Source organism: Mesoplodon densirostris, chromosome 12 (assembly GCF_025265405.1).
Source record: "Mesoplodon densirostris isolate mMesDen1 chromosome 12, mMesDen1 primary haplotype, whole genome shotgun sequence".
NCBI lineage: Eukaryota > Metazoa > Chordata > Mammalia > Artiodactyla > Ziphiidae > Mesoplodon > Mesoplodon densirostris.
The window spans coordinates 55,191,026-55,209,031 of NC_082672.1; positions in this window are offsets into that span (position 1 = coordinate 55,191,026).

An 18,006-nucleotide genomic window follows, 5' to 3' on the forward strand; every position below is an offset into this window, starting at 1 on the left:
TGAAGACAGTGTTTCATATGCCCTCCTACTCCTTTCCACATAACACCTCAGGAAAGTTATAGGAGGCAGATCTTGGAGAAAATTGTATGATCTGGAATGTTTGTCACGCTCTCTCCAGTCTTCTCCTTTTGTCTCTTTGAATGGCTTGTTTAATCAAGGATGGCTGGTGGCACTGCTGCCCCAAGGAGAACAGAGACTAGTAGAAAGAGTGCTTCTCTTTCCAGTGCTGACCTGTGTGCTGAAGGGCTATTCATAGTCCTTCCAACAATGCTGATCATTTTTCATTCTCAATCTCCAGCCCCACCTCAACACTGAAACATTTAGAGGAAAAGACAGCTAAGACCAAAGGCAGAATGGAAGCAAAGTCTCAGATGCTTGGTACTTTGGGGGAACTGTAAGAAGTCTAGTGGGACCAAAGACGAATTTGATTTTTCCTTATCACCTTCTGTCTTTATTGTAAAATATACTTTGAATCTTAATTTGGATGTTGAGATTTTTCCTGGATCTCTCATCTTTGGACGACTTCACCTTATTCGTAATTTCTACTCTAAATATCCTTAGAGGTACTATGAGTAAACTTCTTGAATTTACTCATAGTAGCTTTAACAGAAGGTACAGTAAGTAGCCTTACCTCTTAAGTTCACTCATCCATCAGACATGCTGAATGGCAGGCATTGTGCTAGACACTTTGTGTACAAAGTTGAGTTAGACAAAGATGATTTTTGCCATTTCCTTTAAGCTGAGTTCACCAAGAAAAAAAAGTCAAATAATTAGCGTAATGGGATAATGAACTTCAATAGAACGTTATTTCAGAGGCATAGCGTATAGAATACTTAACTCTTTAACAGATGTTGACCCAGTGGGAGGACCCAGGCAGGCTGTGTTTCCTTGTCTCCTGGGTCTTCTGGTTTCTGGCTGGCTTTGGGCAATGGGAGACACTGGGGAGATACGGAAGGCGGAGTGAGGCAGAACTTGGGGTATTTCTTTTCCCCACACTGTACCTCGGGTGGTGGCTCTGGCAGCAGCTAGATCTCCTCTGTGGCTCCAGCTCCTACAAGCCAGCCCTTTCTTCCGTGGTCTCAGCTTCTGGGTGAAGTGCATTATGGCTCCAGTCCTTGCTGCATGGCTTTTGCTCTACATTCTGGTGATGCCACCTTGCCTGTTGTGTCCCCAGCTGGAGAGGTAATAGTCTTTTTGCCTTTGCTATTCTTTGGGTTGCTTCTTCATCCCCTGTATGACTTCTGAACTCTTATTACTGGGTAAACGTCCTCTGTTGAAATGCTAGAGTAGTGACTGATAGTATCAAGTGCTTTGTTCAAAGCACTGTGCCTTTCTGATGAGTACAGACAATATTCTAGGTCTGAAAGAAATGAGCTTTCTGCAGAGGCTCTACCTTTGGTAGAGCATATTGAGAAATTTTATTTCTCTACCATTAAAATGGTCTTCCCTATTTTTCCTACTGCATCTTCATCAATGCTTGCTGCCCTGTCCTCGAAATGCCCTTAGACTATGTTACTTTTACTTACCTTTTCTGAAATAGTACTTCCTAATTGTGTGTTCCACTGGTACTGCCGTCATATTTATTTAGCCACCTGGGACTTCAGGGATGTGCCTCTGGCCTTGCTGGTCTCTAACCGTAGTCTTCTTTCACCTTTAGTGTTCTCAGTGATGCTATTCATATTTGGCTGAAAGCTTTCCTGCCTCTCTACAGATCCTAAGTTTTGTACCACCAAAGTACCACTTTGTGACCTCATGAGTAGATTGGGGAAAACTTGCCTACTGGGGCTCCTTATCATGTCATTCACTTTACAGCCATTCTAATGACTATCATAATGTCAGAACAGAAAGAATCTAGAACAAGCTGGGGGAAGACTTGAGTTGTTTTTCTGGCTCTCTGATGCAGGGCTGATTGAACTGATACATGACACGCAGAGAAAGAAAGAAAAAAGAACCAAAATATCTGCCCTCCCACCTCACTGAGTTGTTCCGAATGCCAAAAAAATAGTTTAATAGGATAATATTAGTTGGCTGCTTGATTTCAATATGCTATTAAATTTTTAATTTGATTCTGTAAGGTGGTAGTAATTCCAGGTGAGAGAACTCAGGCTGAGAAAGGCCACATGACTTCTCCAAGGTTATATATGGAATAATAGTGGATATGGAACACCTGCAATTTCAACCTGTTGGCTTGCCTTCAGTGTTCATGTTCTTTCCCTTCTACTGAGCTGCCTTTGGATGTGAAAAGATGATTCATCAAAGTGTGTTCAGAAAAGAAATACGTGCTGTACAAATTCTGGAGCAGAGTAATAGATGTTCTCATCCTTCTTTGAATTAAGGCTGTCACATACCAGAGAACATAACCAGCAGATTAACCGTTCTCTCTAAACAGCTGACATACTTAACAACCTTCTGAGCTATTTCCCTTGAGGGAAAGCAGTTTTTAATAATCTGTGTTCACATCACTGTCGTTGGCTATGCCGCCTTTCTTCTTGGATTCTTAGCTATAGACTCTGGTGGGGGCAGGAGTCCATTTGATCTCTTGAGCCTGCATTCAGATCCACAGCACTGTGAATAAAGAGCGAAGCATGCAATAAAACAGTGTGAGGTGACAATTCTCTGCAAATCAAGGTAATCTAGCTGTCAGCTGTTTGCTTGAAAAGTTCAGTGAAATGCATTGGCTTAAGTTTTGCTTTTGTTGTATCACAAAAAAGACGCTAAGAACTTTCATACCAAAAGTGTGACATACTAAAGTAGTCGTTCAAATATTTTCCATGGTTTTACTGCCTTCTGAGCATTCTGAAAATGTTATGTTGCATTTATGCTACCTTTTAACTGTCATTCTGTTTGCTCCGTGTTATGTTTATTGCTGTTCATTCAGATTATAGTTTCAAACTGAAGTGTACCCCACTGATGGTGTGTAGACATTAAAAGAAATATTTTTCCCCTGGCTGTCTGACATTGTTAAATTCTCATTCTATGTATCTTTCTTTTTTGACTGTGCAGAGAAATTAATAAAGATGACCTTTTAGCACAAAATTATGAAAGAGATTGAGTTCATCAATGTGTGCTGTCATAAAAACACCTGCCTAGGGCTTCCCTGGTGGCGCAGTGGTTGGGAGTCTGCCTGCCGATGCAGGGAACACGGGTTCGTGCCCCAGTCCGGGAGGATCCCACATGCCGCGGAGCGGCTGGGCCCGTGAGCCATGGCCGCTGGGCCTGCGCGTCCAGAGCCTGTGCTCCGCAACGGGAGAGGCCACAGCAGTGGGAGGCCAGCGTACCACAAAAAAAAAAACCCGCAAAAAAAAACCCACCTGCCTATTTTATGACAGTAAAGAGCAGCCTGGCTGTCAGCTTCACCTTGATGAGCACACTCTGCTTGCTTCTTCATTTTGCTGGGAAGAAAAGCAGCTGTAGCTTCTAGGGCTCCATAATAAAATGTTGATTTCATCAGGACATTTATTAACTACCGATGACAAAATTGCAAGTCATTTGACCACATTTCTGTTTCTTTTGTCATTTTTGTAATTAGCTGAGAAGTGTGGAAACATAATTATTACGATTTTCCAGTCCTATTCATTTCTAGGAATTTCATCGAAGACTCTGCCATTATATTTTTAGCAGTACAGTTCTTCTGGAGCAGTGTGAAGTGGGCAGTGAAAGAGAGCTGTGTGGAAATAGGGCACAATCTACTCTCTAATTCCTTCGAATTGTCCTGCATGTGCCATTACTCCACGTAGACACACATCCCCTGTACATTTTGATTTATGTTCCCAGGTAACCAAAGTAATCACAGAAGCCATAGTGTCCATTGGCCAATCCTACCTGACAAAGTGGCAGGCCTTCTCTGGAACAATCTATTTCCAGCTGCTGCACTGGAAATAGAGAAATGAAAAAAGGCAGTGGTAACATAGAAGGGCAGGACAAAACTAGAAGAAACCGTGAGGCATTTCTGGAGTGATTGTTCAGAGGTGTACAAAGAAGGCGCTGACCATGAGAAAATAGTGTAGCACAAGGATCAGCAAACTGTCTGTAAAGGGCCAGATAGTAAAAATTTTAGGCTTTTAGGCCCTACACTCTGTTGCAACTATTCTACTTTATCATTTTCTTGTGAAAACAGCTATAGACATTACATAAACGAAATGAATGTATCTTTGGCCAATTAGCAGACTTCGGGTTTATGTTTCTGTTAAATAATTCTATAAACTTAGACCATTTGTAAGAAGATGGGAGTAGAGAGAGCAGTGCCCAATTAACATATTATAGTTCCCTCAAGTATTTTTTTTTTTTTTTTGCGTTATGCGGGCCTCTCACTGTTGTGGCCTCTCCCGTTGAGGAGCACAGGCTCCAGACTCGCAGGCTCAGTGGCCATGGCTCACGGACCCAGCCACTCCACGGCATGTGGGATCTTCCCGGACCGGGGCACGAACCCGTGTCCCCTGCTTCGGCAGGCGGACTCCCAACCACTGCGCCACCAGGGAAGCCCCCCCACCAAGTATTTTGAGTGGAGATTTGGCAGTAATCGTGCCACATCCTAAGCATGAATGACCAGGGTCCTTAGAACAATATGAAGGTTTGGGCGTTTATTTTTAGAGCATCCTATTTATAACACATTTATTGATACATAATTACCTCCTAAATGATTTTCTGACTTTTAGTCCCTCTGTCCTCCTGATGTCTCAAGTTGTCTCCAGAGTTTGAGAACTATTTGACTTAATCTTTTTAATATCTCTTCATCACCTACAGAATAAAATATTATTTCTTTAGCCTGTCATTCAAGACTTTCACAATTTGAACCCAGCCTGTCTTCCTGGTTTTATCTCTGGCTTCTCCCATATCTTAAGCTCTTGCCATAAAGTGGTTTTCACCACTCCTCTGAGCACAGTCTGACCTCGCCACTTCTCAGCTGTCGTCCCCTGATCCTTCTGTGCCTTCTGCTTTGTCTACATTTGAAAAGTCTACCTGTATCTTAGTCTCCAAAGAAGGTAATGCTACCACAGTGCCATATATAATTATATGACTAATTACTAAAAATACTAGGAAATTTATCTTTGCAAACATATGAAAACTTAGGCTTCTATTTAATAACAAAACTGGAGAGCTCCAAATTAGAGCAATTTAGAGTGTCAAATTTGACCCAATGAGCTCAGAAGGTATAATAAAGATATCATACTGATTTCTGCAAATTGCAGTTTTTATCTAACACTTTCCCAGCGTGAAACCACCCCCTTGTGAGGACTATTAACTCAAGTTATTCAGACTGGAATGATTTAATATTACTGCTGTTTGAAGTTTAAATAATAGTAACAATAATAACATGTAGATACAGCTATATTGAATAGTAACAACACAAAGAGCTAGGAACATGCAGGCCTGTAACCAAATAACACTTTTCCTGCAAAATAAATCTGGGTTAATGATGAAACTTACCTTCTCCTCTCCCCACTCCTAAATAGCTTAAACATACAAACAAAATAATCCCAAAGAGCAAAATGTTAGCATTGAATTGCAATGTCTTTTATAACACCTCCCTTCTTACCTAGCTAATGTAATTTTGATTTTTCTCAATCCATATATCACTCACTAGAGTTGCTAATAAAGTCCTTATACTAGTAATATTTCTTTGTGGGACATACCTGCCCACTGAAACATGTAGTCCACAGCACAGCTAGTAGAAAGCAGGATCCATGTTATTTGTTTCCTCCTTTCAGATGTTCCTGGGAAGAACAATATCTATTTAACAATCATTTTAAGTAAATGAGAATTTATGTACAGGGACTGGAATAATACATGAATCTCATCTAGGATATATACTGAAGATAATGTACTTAGAAATATTTCCACGACATATAGTAGTTACAATAAAACAAGAAAACAGTTCTTCCTATTTCTACATTAGTTCCAATCAATACAGTTGCTGTCGTAAAGCTTTATTTTAGCGTTTTAAGACCCAGGGCCTTAGCCTGTGCACTTTCATTCCTGGTAGCTTTGGTCAAAGGAAGCATGTTGCTTTGAATCTCAAAGTCTTGGAAACTTTAAGATCCACTGCTATCCCTCTGCAGCCAATAAGTACAGATGAAAGGTCAGGGAAGCTGTAGTTTTCTGAATCTCATAACCGAATATCATGATTCTTTATCACTTTGCTGGCAGGACTTGATTCAGAGGTGAGAAAATCTGTTTAAAAGTAAGTTATTTTGTTGTTCAGACAGACCAAAGAAGGTATATTATGTAATTGTATGTCTGCCAAACAGGGAAAATCAAGGGCAAATTTGGAAGGAAACAGTGAAACAAAGAGATGATAAACTGTTGAGCATAACAAGTTAGTAAGCCTTTAGTCACTGGGAAGAAGAGTTGAGAGAGGAGAGGGAAGGGGCGGGGAGAACTGAAAAACATGGCGGGACCTGAAATGGGTGGGGACAGGCAGTTAGTGGGAGGCCCAGGGAGGTTTAAGTATTATATGTATATATCACTACAGACGGGTCTTTTCTGACTCTATGTATACAAAATGGTGGAACATCAGTGCCCCAGCTGTTGGTTCCATGGCACAATGCAATTGCTCCAATTTGGGTCTGTGTTACCTCTGGCCAATCAACTATAGCTATGATACAGGATAAAGTAATATTAAAAAGATTGTCACAGACCCTCTGTGTGATCTGATGTGACTACATGCCTCAAAATATTTCTGCCCAAATTCTGCACTTAGGATAGTGACTAGCACATAGAAGTGATAAAAGTCCTTGCTTTCTAGTAATTTCCCTCATCTTGGAAATGCATGTTATTAAGAGACAAGGATGAAAGTAATCGTTATTATAACGTTCTTGCTGTAGCTCTTAAATTAGCCTATTAAGCTAAAAGCTAGAAAGATATCAATGCTTCCTTCAGGGAGTGGTATGAAACAAGCTCACAGATAACTAAAAACAGTGGGTACAATGGCAAGAACTATAGGGAAAGATACATTACAGGAGTTTAGCAGAGGGGAAAACGGGTCACACCTAGTTGGTATCGATCAGAAGGCTTCATGAATGTGATGCTATTTCAACTGAACCATGAAAGATGGCTTAGATGATGAAAAATAAAAACAAAAAATGAAAACAAATTGGGAGAGAGAACATTCTAGATAGAAGGAACTGCATGAAAAAGGACGTGGACATGGAAAGCTGTCAAATATGGGAATTTAGTAAATGATACAGATTGACTAGCTCCTTAGATATGTAAGAAAATGTTGGGACAGCATATTGGTGCAAGGTCTGTTAACTACATTGTCCAAAGCTTTGGAGAGCAGGTTTTGAAATGCAAATATGATAAGTTTTATATGTGTCTGCTTGCCTTTGTTTTGATCTGAAAATGGTGAAAAGATGACATCTCCTGGAGGGAGGAGTTGCAGGTATGTCAGAGAGAATCTCCTTCTGTTGGACTTTTTTAGCCCAGCTGGCTGCTAACACAGTAAACAAGGATAGGAGACAATAAATGTCAGCTGCACTCGACAGACACAACACATATTATTGATCAACAGTAACTGTTGATACCAGATGGCAGGGTCCCCGTGAGATGTTATTGTCAGGAAACTTCAAATAAATTATTTCTATTTAGGCTCCTTAATAGGAGATTTTGTCTTGTTCTGTTGGAATATCACTTTTATACAAATTAAATAGAATATAGAATAAAAGATTCCTCACAGTGCTCTTTAAGAGAAATATACAGGGAAAAGGGAACAAGCATTGGAGTTTCTGAATGTCAGCAGGTGAACTCCTTCTTCGAAGGAGCTGAAGGCTGCCCCCCAGCCTTCAGAGAACCTGCTGAGGTTGACGTTTCAGAGAAATGAGTGTCTTTCAACTCAGGTGTAGGAAAACACTGTTTGATGAAAAGGGTTCTTTCCAGAAGTCACAGTAACGCTCAGATTGTTCTTTGGTTCGATGCAAAGTAAGCACCTCAAATTTCTTGAGAACGAAGATGGTACAAAACAGAACACAAGGGGCCATGTAAATAGTGAATAGAGCAAGACTAAACTGCGAGCCGATTGTGATACTGGTGGAGAAAGGTCCTTTGACTTTCCCAACAAAAGTAGGCAGAAAGTGCATTTCTGATTTGAAACTGGGAGTGTGAGGATAATGTTTCTTTTTAATTTTGAGAATCACCCCAAATCATATAAGAAAACCAGAAATAGCAATGTAATCTTTATCTCCTGTGAAAAAAGAGATAGCTGGGACTTGGGCTCTAAACTTGGAGGAAGGGTTGCTTGAAGCTGGGTTGTCAAATGAGGTAGAGGGGAGACCAAGAGAAAGGAGAGCTGCACTGCAGAGCTCAGAGCTCTAAGTAGTCCGCCTTGAGTACAAAACCATCATCTCTTCTTTACAGCAAGAATCTAGAGAGACCAGAAGCTCCTTTCTATATAAATAAACCTCCTGAAAAAATCTATTCTAGAAAAAACTGCTTTAAAATATGAATAATAATCAAAGAGCAAGAGAAATTAGCACTATATATAAATGATACCATAAGACAAAGGAGTAAAGTAATGGGAAAACACAAATAGAAAAGAATTATCATAATACCATTGTCATAAAATAAATGATAATTGTTTAATTGTAAGTAAACATATTGTGATGAATTTTAAAAAATAATTTTGAAATAATTTTCAGTATAAAATAAGAGAAGAGCTCAGGGAAGACATGGTGAAACAACGGAAGATGGAATATGGAGCTTTTAGGAAACAAAAGAAAAATGAATTATAGAAATCAAAACCATAAGAGTAAAGAAAAGTCACTGCTAAAAACGTATTGATTGTCATGGAAGATAGTATTGAAAAGAGCTAGCACTGGAGAGAGAATTTTGGATGTGGATTTTAGGCCAAAGGAGTGAACATAATGCACAGTGATGCTTCTAACAACAGAACTGAAACAATGGAACAAACTCATGTTTAAACATAATTATAGAACATCTTTGAGAGATTAAAATTAAACATGAAGGATTGGTGGGCTATTCTAAAGTTACAAATATAAATGAGAGATTTATTTTAAAAAGTGATAGTGGTTGAGTGGGGGAAAGATGGATATGAGCTAAACCATAATATAGTATAGCAATAAAAATCAGTGATAAAGCAGGAAAATAGGTGATATTGATTATGTAGAGCTGTGCTGACCAATACAGTAGCCATAGTCATATGTGGCAATTTAACCTTCATTAAAATAAATGTAAATTTAAGTTTCAGATCTTTAGTCACACTAGCCACGTTTCAGGTGTTCACTAGCCACATGTGACTAATGCCCATCATATTAGACAGTACATATATAGACGGTCTGTAATCATAGGATCACAGAATCATGCATGCTACAACATGGATGAATCTTGAGGACATTATGCAAAGTGAAATTGGCCAGTCACAAAAGACCAAATACTGTATGAGTCCACTTACATGAGGCACCTAGAATGGTCAAATTCATAGAAAGAGAAAGTAAAATCTTGGTTGCCAAGGGTTCAGGGGAGAATGGAATGGGGAGTTATTGTTTTAGGTACAGAGTTTCAGTTTTGCAAAATGAAAAGAGTTCTGGAGATGGATGGTGGTGATGGTTGTACAACAATGTATTTAATGCCATCAAATCCTTCACTTAAAAATGGTTAAGATGGTACATGTGTATTTTAACCATTGAAAAAGTAAAAAATAAACACATAAAAAGCCAAAAAGCAAGTTTAACCTTCAAATTAAAAATTTTTAGCATGTTGAGGGAAAATTAACACAGAACATCAATAAACTATAAGTAAAGTATCTTTGCAAAGTTAATAGAGTTCAAATAATTTGGGGGTTTCCAGGCCAGAAGAACAAGTTGCCTAATAAGGGAAATGTATCAGGCTGGCCTCAGGCTTCCTGTTCAGCAATTGAACATTGCAGATAAATTGTCTACACAGGGCTGGTTGGGCCAGGGGGGATGTGTGACCCAAGAAGTTTAACAAGCCAAATGGTAGTTAAACTAAAAGAAGTTGGGGAATATTACTGCAACTAGTTTTAAACTCCAGTTGACTATGTATGAAAGTGTTCCCTTCCTGCTGCCTCAGTCACCCGTGGCCGGAGATCTGTGTTGTTCTTACATAGCCGTTCTGCTAGTTCCCCTATTAACTCTGCTTCCAGTCCTTGAATTCTCTGATCTTCAGATATGTTTGCCCTCCTCTTGCAAATCAATTTGCCATCTTTCTGAGTTTGTGCATTTTGCATTTCATTAATGACACAGGCTCTTCTGTAGGGCCCTGCTCTAAGAATCGTTGCTTCCATGACTCTCGACCCTTAGTAACTCACATTTGGCTTTAATACCTAACTTCAGACTTTAAACTTGATCTGTCAATTTGTAGAATAAGCATCCCTTAGCCTTGCTTCTTTCTTTTTCTCAACTTCACCTATTATTCCCTGGCTCCTAAGGATGATTATTTCCTAGTATGGCCTGTGGCAGGTCTATTAGCAAGTCTAAAACTTGCTTCGTCTGGTTTCCAACACAGTATCAGATAGCAACATTATAAATGGGTTTGGATGAAGATGATCATGATGACTATTTCCATCTCCATAAGTGACTTGTTTACACTGGAATTGTTTACAAAGAAAACATTAGCACTGGCATGATTACAGCCAGGTCAGTGCCTAAATAATTGAGACAAGTTTCCCATAGATGAACGATGTAACATTAAATCATTGCATACAGGTCTCAGCTTCACTGAAGAATAATTTATGTGAGTTTGTGAATATGCACGTTTTAATGTTTGAAGTTGGTTTTATGGGCACACTTCAAAGGTGATTGAGCCCACAAATTTATCTGTCAGGAAGGGGGCCATAGTATTGATGCCATTGCTTTGACATGTGATTAGAATGTAAGTGATAGTGTGACATAGGACATTAAACTGCGACTAAATGAACAAGGGTAGTAGGGATATAACCTGAGCAATGAAGACAGGTGTGGGTGAGGCAGCACTAAAATAAGTTTTTTTAAGAATATAAATGAAAAATGAATTAATGTATAAAAATGTTTAAAACCAGGTTCCAACATGGTGTAAAGTAATTATAAATGCAGATATAATATTTAGCATACTGATGTTCAGGTGAAGTTTATGAAAGAAACTTTGGGTGTGCTGAAGAGAAAGTAGATCAGAGTGATGATATTCCTTTTCAAATTACGGTTTTCTTAAGATATATGTCTAGGAGTGGGATTGCTGGATCATATGGTAGCTCTATTTGTGGTTTTCTTAAGGAACCTCCATACTGTTCTCCATAATGGTTGTACCAATTTACATTCCCACCAACAGTGTAGGAAGGTTCCCTTTTCTCCACATCCTCTCCAGCATTTATTGTTTGTAGATTTTTTTGATGACTTACTAGACAAAGCTTTTCTTCTATGAAAAAAATTAGGCTAATACTGACCTTGATCAAGAAAGGGAAGAGGACACTGAGAAAACAATGGGTATAAATACTGTCATAAGTGTCTATAACACACGCTCTTAAAAATTTATTGATAACATATAAAATAAAGTGAAATTAGTCCTAGATAATGAGTCTGATTCACTAATTTACAAATGAGAGAATAAAAGGAGATATTTCTGAAACTTAATGCATAGAACAATTTTTAACTTCTCTCTAAAAATAGTGCAGGGTTGTTTGATTCTGGCTTCATTCCTACTTTGAGGGCAGAATCTGCTAAGGAATGTCACAACAGTTCTGAAGTAGTGAAGTCGGCTCAGGTGCTGACAGGACCATGTAAATTCCATACCCCCGTCCCGGTGACTTCATGGCTGGGCGCAACCACGTTTCAGGGTTTGGAATGGATGCTGTCAGGGATGAGTTCTCAAGGTAACATTATTGTAAACATGGTTCTTAAGTTGAGGTCTAATTCTAATAATAAAGCTTCCATTTTTTCCCCTTGTCCACATCTCTACCTAGTATCTGTTCTGATACCTGGAGCCCTATAATGGTCCCCTTTGCTTAAACCTCTAACTCAATAATCAGCCCAGTCCTTCATTTTTTTTTATTTTTTGGCAATTGAGCACTGCTTTTATCTTGCTCTTGTAGGAATTTTTAACAACCACTAGATTATTTAGCTAAACAAGATTCAGGAATCTAGAATCAGGTGAAAGCATTAGACCTGAGGAAAAATGGCAGACATGAAATGCAAAATCCAAAAGCGTTTTCCATGTCGGGCATGCTCTGTCAACATTATCTGTACTGATGCAGGTATTACTGAGGACTCTGGACTTGTGTGGTGTTTGGGCACAGTTTCTTGGGCTCTGACCTCCTCAGAGTTGTCTGATCATGTAGGCTTTCACAGTACCAGAAGCTAGCACTGGTCCACTCTGTCTTTGTTTTGGTTCCTCTGAAATCAAAGCCCACGACCAGGACTTGATTACGTGTAATTTATTTGGGAGGTGACCACAAGTAGCAGGAAAGAAGGAATGTGTAGAGCATGACAAGAAAAATTGGTGCGTTACTGATGTCTGCTATGGGCAGGATGGGCTCTATTTCACCAGAACCTCTGTGAAGCAAAGAGAACACCTCCAAGAAATGTTTGTGTGAAAATTGGGAATCTGAGTATTTGCCCACAGCTGCCATCCCCATTGATTGAGATACTCCCTGCAAAGTCTTCTCTGCATTTCTAGGTTGTCCTTGGTCACTTTGGAATGGTTTGTTTTCTGTCCATTATTTTGACTGGTACATCCTCTCCAGCCTCATACTGAGTCACAAGGAAGTCCATACAGCAGATCAATGCCAGAAAGTCTGAGATCAGCTTCTAGTTTTTACATTCACTCTATTCTGTTTTTACTTTTCAGGGTCATTCAGGTGAATAGAAGAGAGAGATACTGGATATTTTAAGTCTTTGCATTCTTACAGGTCTCTTTCTTCCAAGGCAACAAAAGCCAGCCAACTCCACAATCCATATGAGTATATACTGTTGCCCCCATACTATTCAAGTGATAGCACTACTGTCCAACCACATGCTTCTTCCTCCACTGTGATTGGAGTCTTAGTTTCTGAGATGCTACAGCCCACCCCTAGTTATCACCACTAGCATTTAATAGATGTTCTTATTTGTCTGGGGAGTGATTTAGGTCTAGAATTCCATTCTGAGGGTCTGTTCTCCCAGGACATTCTAGGAACCAACTGCCTTAATTTGAATTCTTCTGACATCAGAATCTGAAATAGGACTTGGGTACAGGTAACTACTTTGGGAGGAGTATCTCCAGGAAATAGGAGTGATTGAGTAGAGAAAATGAGACGGAATATTAATATAAGGCTGTGTTGGGACTTTCCTGGTGGTCCAGTGGTTAAGACTTCACCTTCCAATGCAGGGGGTGCAGGTTGGATCCCTGGTCGAGGAGCGAAGGTCCCACATGCCTCGTGGCCAAAAAACCAAAACATAAAACAGAAATAATATTGTAACAAATTCAATAAAGACTTTAAAAAAATGGTCCACATCAAAAAAAAATCTTAAAAAAAAAGAAAAGGCTGTGTTACTGAGGACTTTGCTATAGGCAACAAAGGCCCAACTCAAAAATCTTAAAAAAAAGAAAAGGCTGTGTTACTGAGGACTTTGCTATAGGCAACAAAGGCCCAACTCTGCTGGTACCTTGAGACCATATAATGCCTACACATCACGGGAGTTGATTGTGTGCTGCTAAGTTGTATTGAAACCCTGGACAAGAATAATGAGAGACTGAGAACTGTTAGCAAGTAGGCTAAGTGTAATAACCAGGGAACTTTCAAGGTAGCATATCGAGATGCCCTTATTCCCTGTAGGGGAAGGACGGATGTAGCAGGCTGAAGACCTAATTTTTGCAGTCTCAGAGCTCAGAGACACTTGAATGTTCAGAGGTGGCAGGTCTTTCATGGAATGCCAGGGCTATAGTGGGGGAAATCTGGGAACCTGAATGACAGGAGGAGAGATTTGGATGGATATCTCTGGGGATGTTTATGCTACAACGTATTTTAGATTCTCTGGGTATGCAGTGGTGACCCACCCTGCATAAGGGCTAGCACTTCTGCAGAGCTGGTAGGTGCTACTGATCCAGATCCTGCCTTACACTCCCTGGAAGTCTAGGATGCTTCCCCCAGCCTTCTCTCCTTATCTGAGATCAGCCTTGCATAGCGGTCTGATGGCTCTCCCAATCTTACCTGGCTCCCCCTTTCATACAGTCATTTCCCCTAATGCAGTGTTTGCACATCATTTAATCTTGTCTTGGCATCTGCTTCTTGTAGGACCCAGACTACTATATGAAAAGTATAAGAAAAGAGAGACAATGGAGAAAGAGCAAAATCTCTTTTTAAAAAAACCCTAGGTAAACTAGACTAAATTGTTTTACTCACCATCTTCTGGTAGCCAACAAAAGGAGAAGAAAGTTAGACAAAGAGAGAGGAATAGTTGAAAGATAGCAATCAAAAAACAACACAAATAAATGATTAAATGATCATGAACCCAAATCAAGCTTAGAAAGATGTTAAACAAGTGGGATGTCAATGAAAAGGAACAGTGAGAACAAAACAAAACACAAAGAAGAAATCTACAAACTCTGCTTCTCCTAAAACCAAGTCCTGTTCTGTAGGATAGGGAAGTAGTGATTCAGGAGGAAAGGGCATGCGTCTGAGTGAGTGATTATTCTTCTCCAGGAATGGACTTATAACCCTGCGTCGGTTTAGTCCTTTGTGTTATTTCCTAATGCTGTATTGGTTGACCTCAAACCTCGAAGGATATAGATCTGAGCTACATATGGTTATAAAACATCTGAAATCAACATTCTTATTTATGTCATCCACATGGATAATTGTTTTTATGTGATAGGATATGAATAATCAAGCTGTTTTATTTTTCTGGGGATGCTTCTTCACAACAGCGAAAAGCTTCATGCACCTACAGCAGGTGTGTGTTGTTTGTATCTCTTTATTAACTTTACTTACATATCCCTAGAATTGGATTCATTGTATTATAATAGTAATAGAGCAATATAGGGAATGTACTGGTTGTGTGTTCATAGTGGTGGGGGTATTCTGAATGTTATTAAAATCCTAAATATACTGATGAGTCCACTTATGGTCTTGTTTGTTGGTTTGAGAAATTAACAATCTTATAGTTATGACTGGAGGTGAGCTTTAGAAGAAATAATCCTTTAGCTGTCTGACTAAATTTTCTGCAGCTGTTGTATTACTTTGAAACGTTTAAGTATACACTTATGAGTTTGGTTTTGAAAGCTTATTAGGCATTCAGTAAAGAAATAGAAGATTTCTAATAATACTGTCTCTGGCAGTATATAGCATATTTGATACTTTTAATTTTTTTATAACATATTAAAATGTCTTTTTCATCACATTATTCTCTATCAACAATACCAGTGAAAGCTATCTGCCCATCCAGGATCAATCTTTAAAATAAAGGTATAGCTACCCCGATTTTCAAATTTGGACTTAATCTGTTTGAAGAATAATACTGAAAATAAAAGAATGTATTTCTTTTTAAAATTTATTTATTTATTTATTTATTTTTGGCTGCATTGGGTCTTTGTTGCTGTGTGTGGGCTTCCTCTAGTTGCGGCGAGCGGGGGCTACTCTTCATTGCAGTGTGTGGGCTTCTCATTGTGGTGGCTTCTCTTGCTGCAGAGCATGAGCTCTAGGCACACAGGCTTCTGTAGTTGTGGCACACGGGCTCAGGAGTTATGGCTCGCGGGCTCTAGAGCGCAAGCTTAATAGTTGTGGCACACGGGCTTAGTTGCTCTGCAGCATGTGGGATCTTCCCGGACCAGGGCTCGAACCTGTGTCCCCTGCATTGGCAGGCGGATTCTTAACCACTGTGCCACCAGGGAAGCCCAAGAATGATGTATTTCAAATTGACCTTTGTTTTAAAATAAAAGACAAATCTTGACAATAAGCTTTTTTAGTTGATCTCAAGTTGTATCAAACTAATTTCTTGATTTTAAAAAATTGTCATTTGGACTGTTCTTTTACATGTTAGCCACGAAGAACTGTTGAGGTTCCTTTTTAAAAAAATTCCTTCTGGGGCTTCCCTGGTGGCGCAGTGGTTGAGAGTCCGCCTGCTGATGCAGGGGACGTGGGTTCGTGCCCCAGTCCGGGAAGATCCCCCATGCCACGGAGCGGCTGAGCCCGTGAGCCATGGCCGTTGAGCCTGCGTGTCCGGAGCCTGTGCTCCACAACGGGAGAGGCCACAACAGTGAGAGGCCCACATACCACACACACACAAAAAAATTCCTTCTGTATATTTATTTGTGGTAGGAGAGTCCAGCAAGTGTTCACATCTAGAACATTTTACAACTTCATTTCAGAGAAGACGACTATGCCCAAATAATGTAACTTTAAAACCCATGCGGAGGTGGGGTCCTAAGAGCCTTTTATCCCATTATATCAGCTTTCTCCTCTTTCGGGCTAGAGCCCAGATCTCCACTACACTTGAAAGTAAATCTTGCCTCCAAGTAACAGATTTCTGTAATTCTAACTCTTTGGGGAGGAATATCCTTAACAAGTGGCATTTGTTGAGGGCAGAAGGAAGAGACAAAGGGCATCTAGGCCCTAAAAGGAATTGCTCTGTTGTTGCTTAAAAAATGAAATACTTCAACTTGTTCTTCATAGGAAGTAAAATCTTTATGAAATCAATTATAAAGGAAGGATGCAGTAAATACTTAATTTATCCTGTGCAGTAAATTTGAGTATAGGTGCTATTAAATCCAAACTGCTGGAACAGTAATAAAAATTCCTATCCAAGCTACAATAGCAGTACTTTCACGTCTGACCAGTCATTCTTGTGTCAGCAAAGGAAGTGCATAGAATTACATGTTGCTTTGTGACCACATATAAACTACTGGCACTTTTTGAGAGCAAATGATTCAGGTCTTTCCTTCCATTCAGGTCTTTCCTTTCCTAACATTTTGACAGTTATGAATAAAGTTGCCATTCACATCTGTGCGCAGGTTTTTGTGTGGACATAAGTTTTCATCTCTTAGGGCAAATGCCAAGAAACACCCTATGAATTTTTTTTTTCTGTGACAGTAATTCTTTGTAACCTTTTTCTAATATATGCTATGGACTGTAGTATATGTATTATTGAGAGCACCACTATCATAGAAGTGTAACAGATTTAGCAATCTGGAGACTTGGGTTAGCATTGATTAGCTGGGAAATCCTGGGACAATGACTTTATTTTTATGAGATTCTTTTCTCCTGTAATATAAGTATGGTCAAATCATACTCATTATAAAATTGTAATTATTTTATACAACTATAAAAAGCATTTATAAAACAATTTTAGCAGAAAAACATTTTTCAAATTTATACTGAATTCTAATTTTAATGACAGGCTAAGCAGAGATTCTCTAGTTGAAAGAGTTCGGCCACAAGCCAGGGTCTGCCTGGTCTCTCCCCTCCCCTCCTTCCTTTTTACACTATGGCAGCCCCGGAGCAAAACCCCAGAAGTTATGTTTTTCACTTTATTTTGTGTACATTTTCAATGGATATTACTTTAGTATTTTATTTTTAATCATTAGCCACAGACAATTTAATTTTTAGTTTATTTCTATTGCTCATAAAATGCTACCTCATCTTCGACTTCAGTTCATAGCTGTAGGCTTCATAGCTGGTACAAATCTCCATTCTGTACACATCTCTATTCTGTAGTGTGTCCAGTTGATTTATAATCACAGCATCACTCAGTTCTTTGGTTGACTTTACTTTGTTCCTGTTGGTTGGAATGTCGGATGATAATGGCTGTTCCCAAACAAGAGTGTAGTTTCCAGTAATTGCTCTTACAATTGAGAGTTGCATATTTTACGTGGTACATATTTATTAAAATGTTTGAGAATATTCACTTTACCATATTCTGTGAATATCTACAATATCCATGCCCTGCAAAAAATTGAGAAAATACATTTCTACGTATAGTGTCCTTACATGAGACAAATGTGTATGGATGGTTCTGGAATGTGTTTCTGTTCAATGCTTTTCCAAATTCTTCTATTAAATGTCTCATACTAAGAAGGATTCACTTT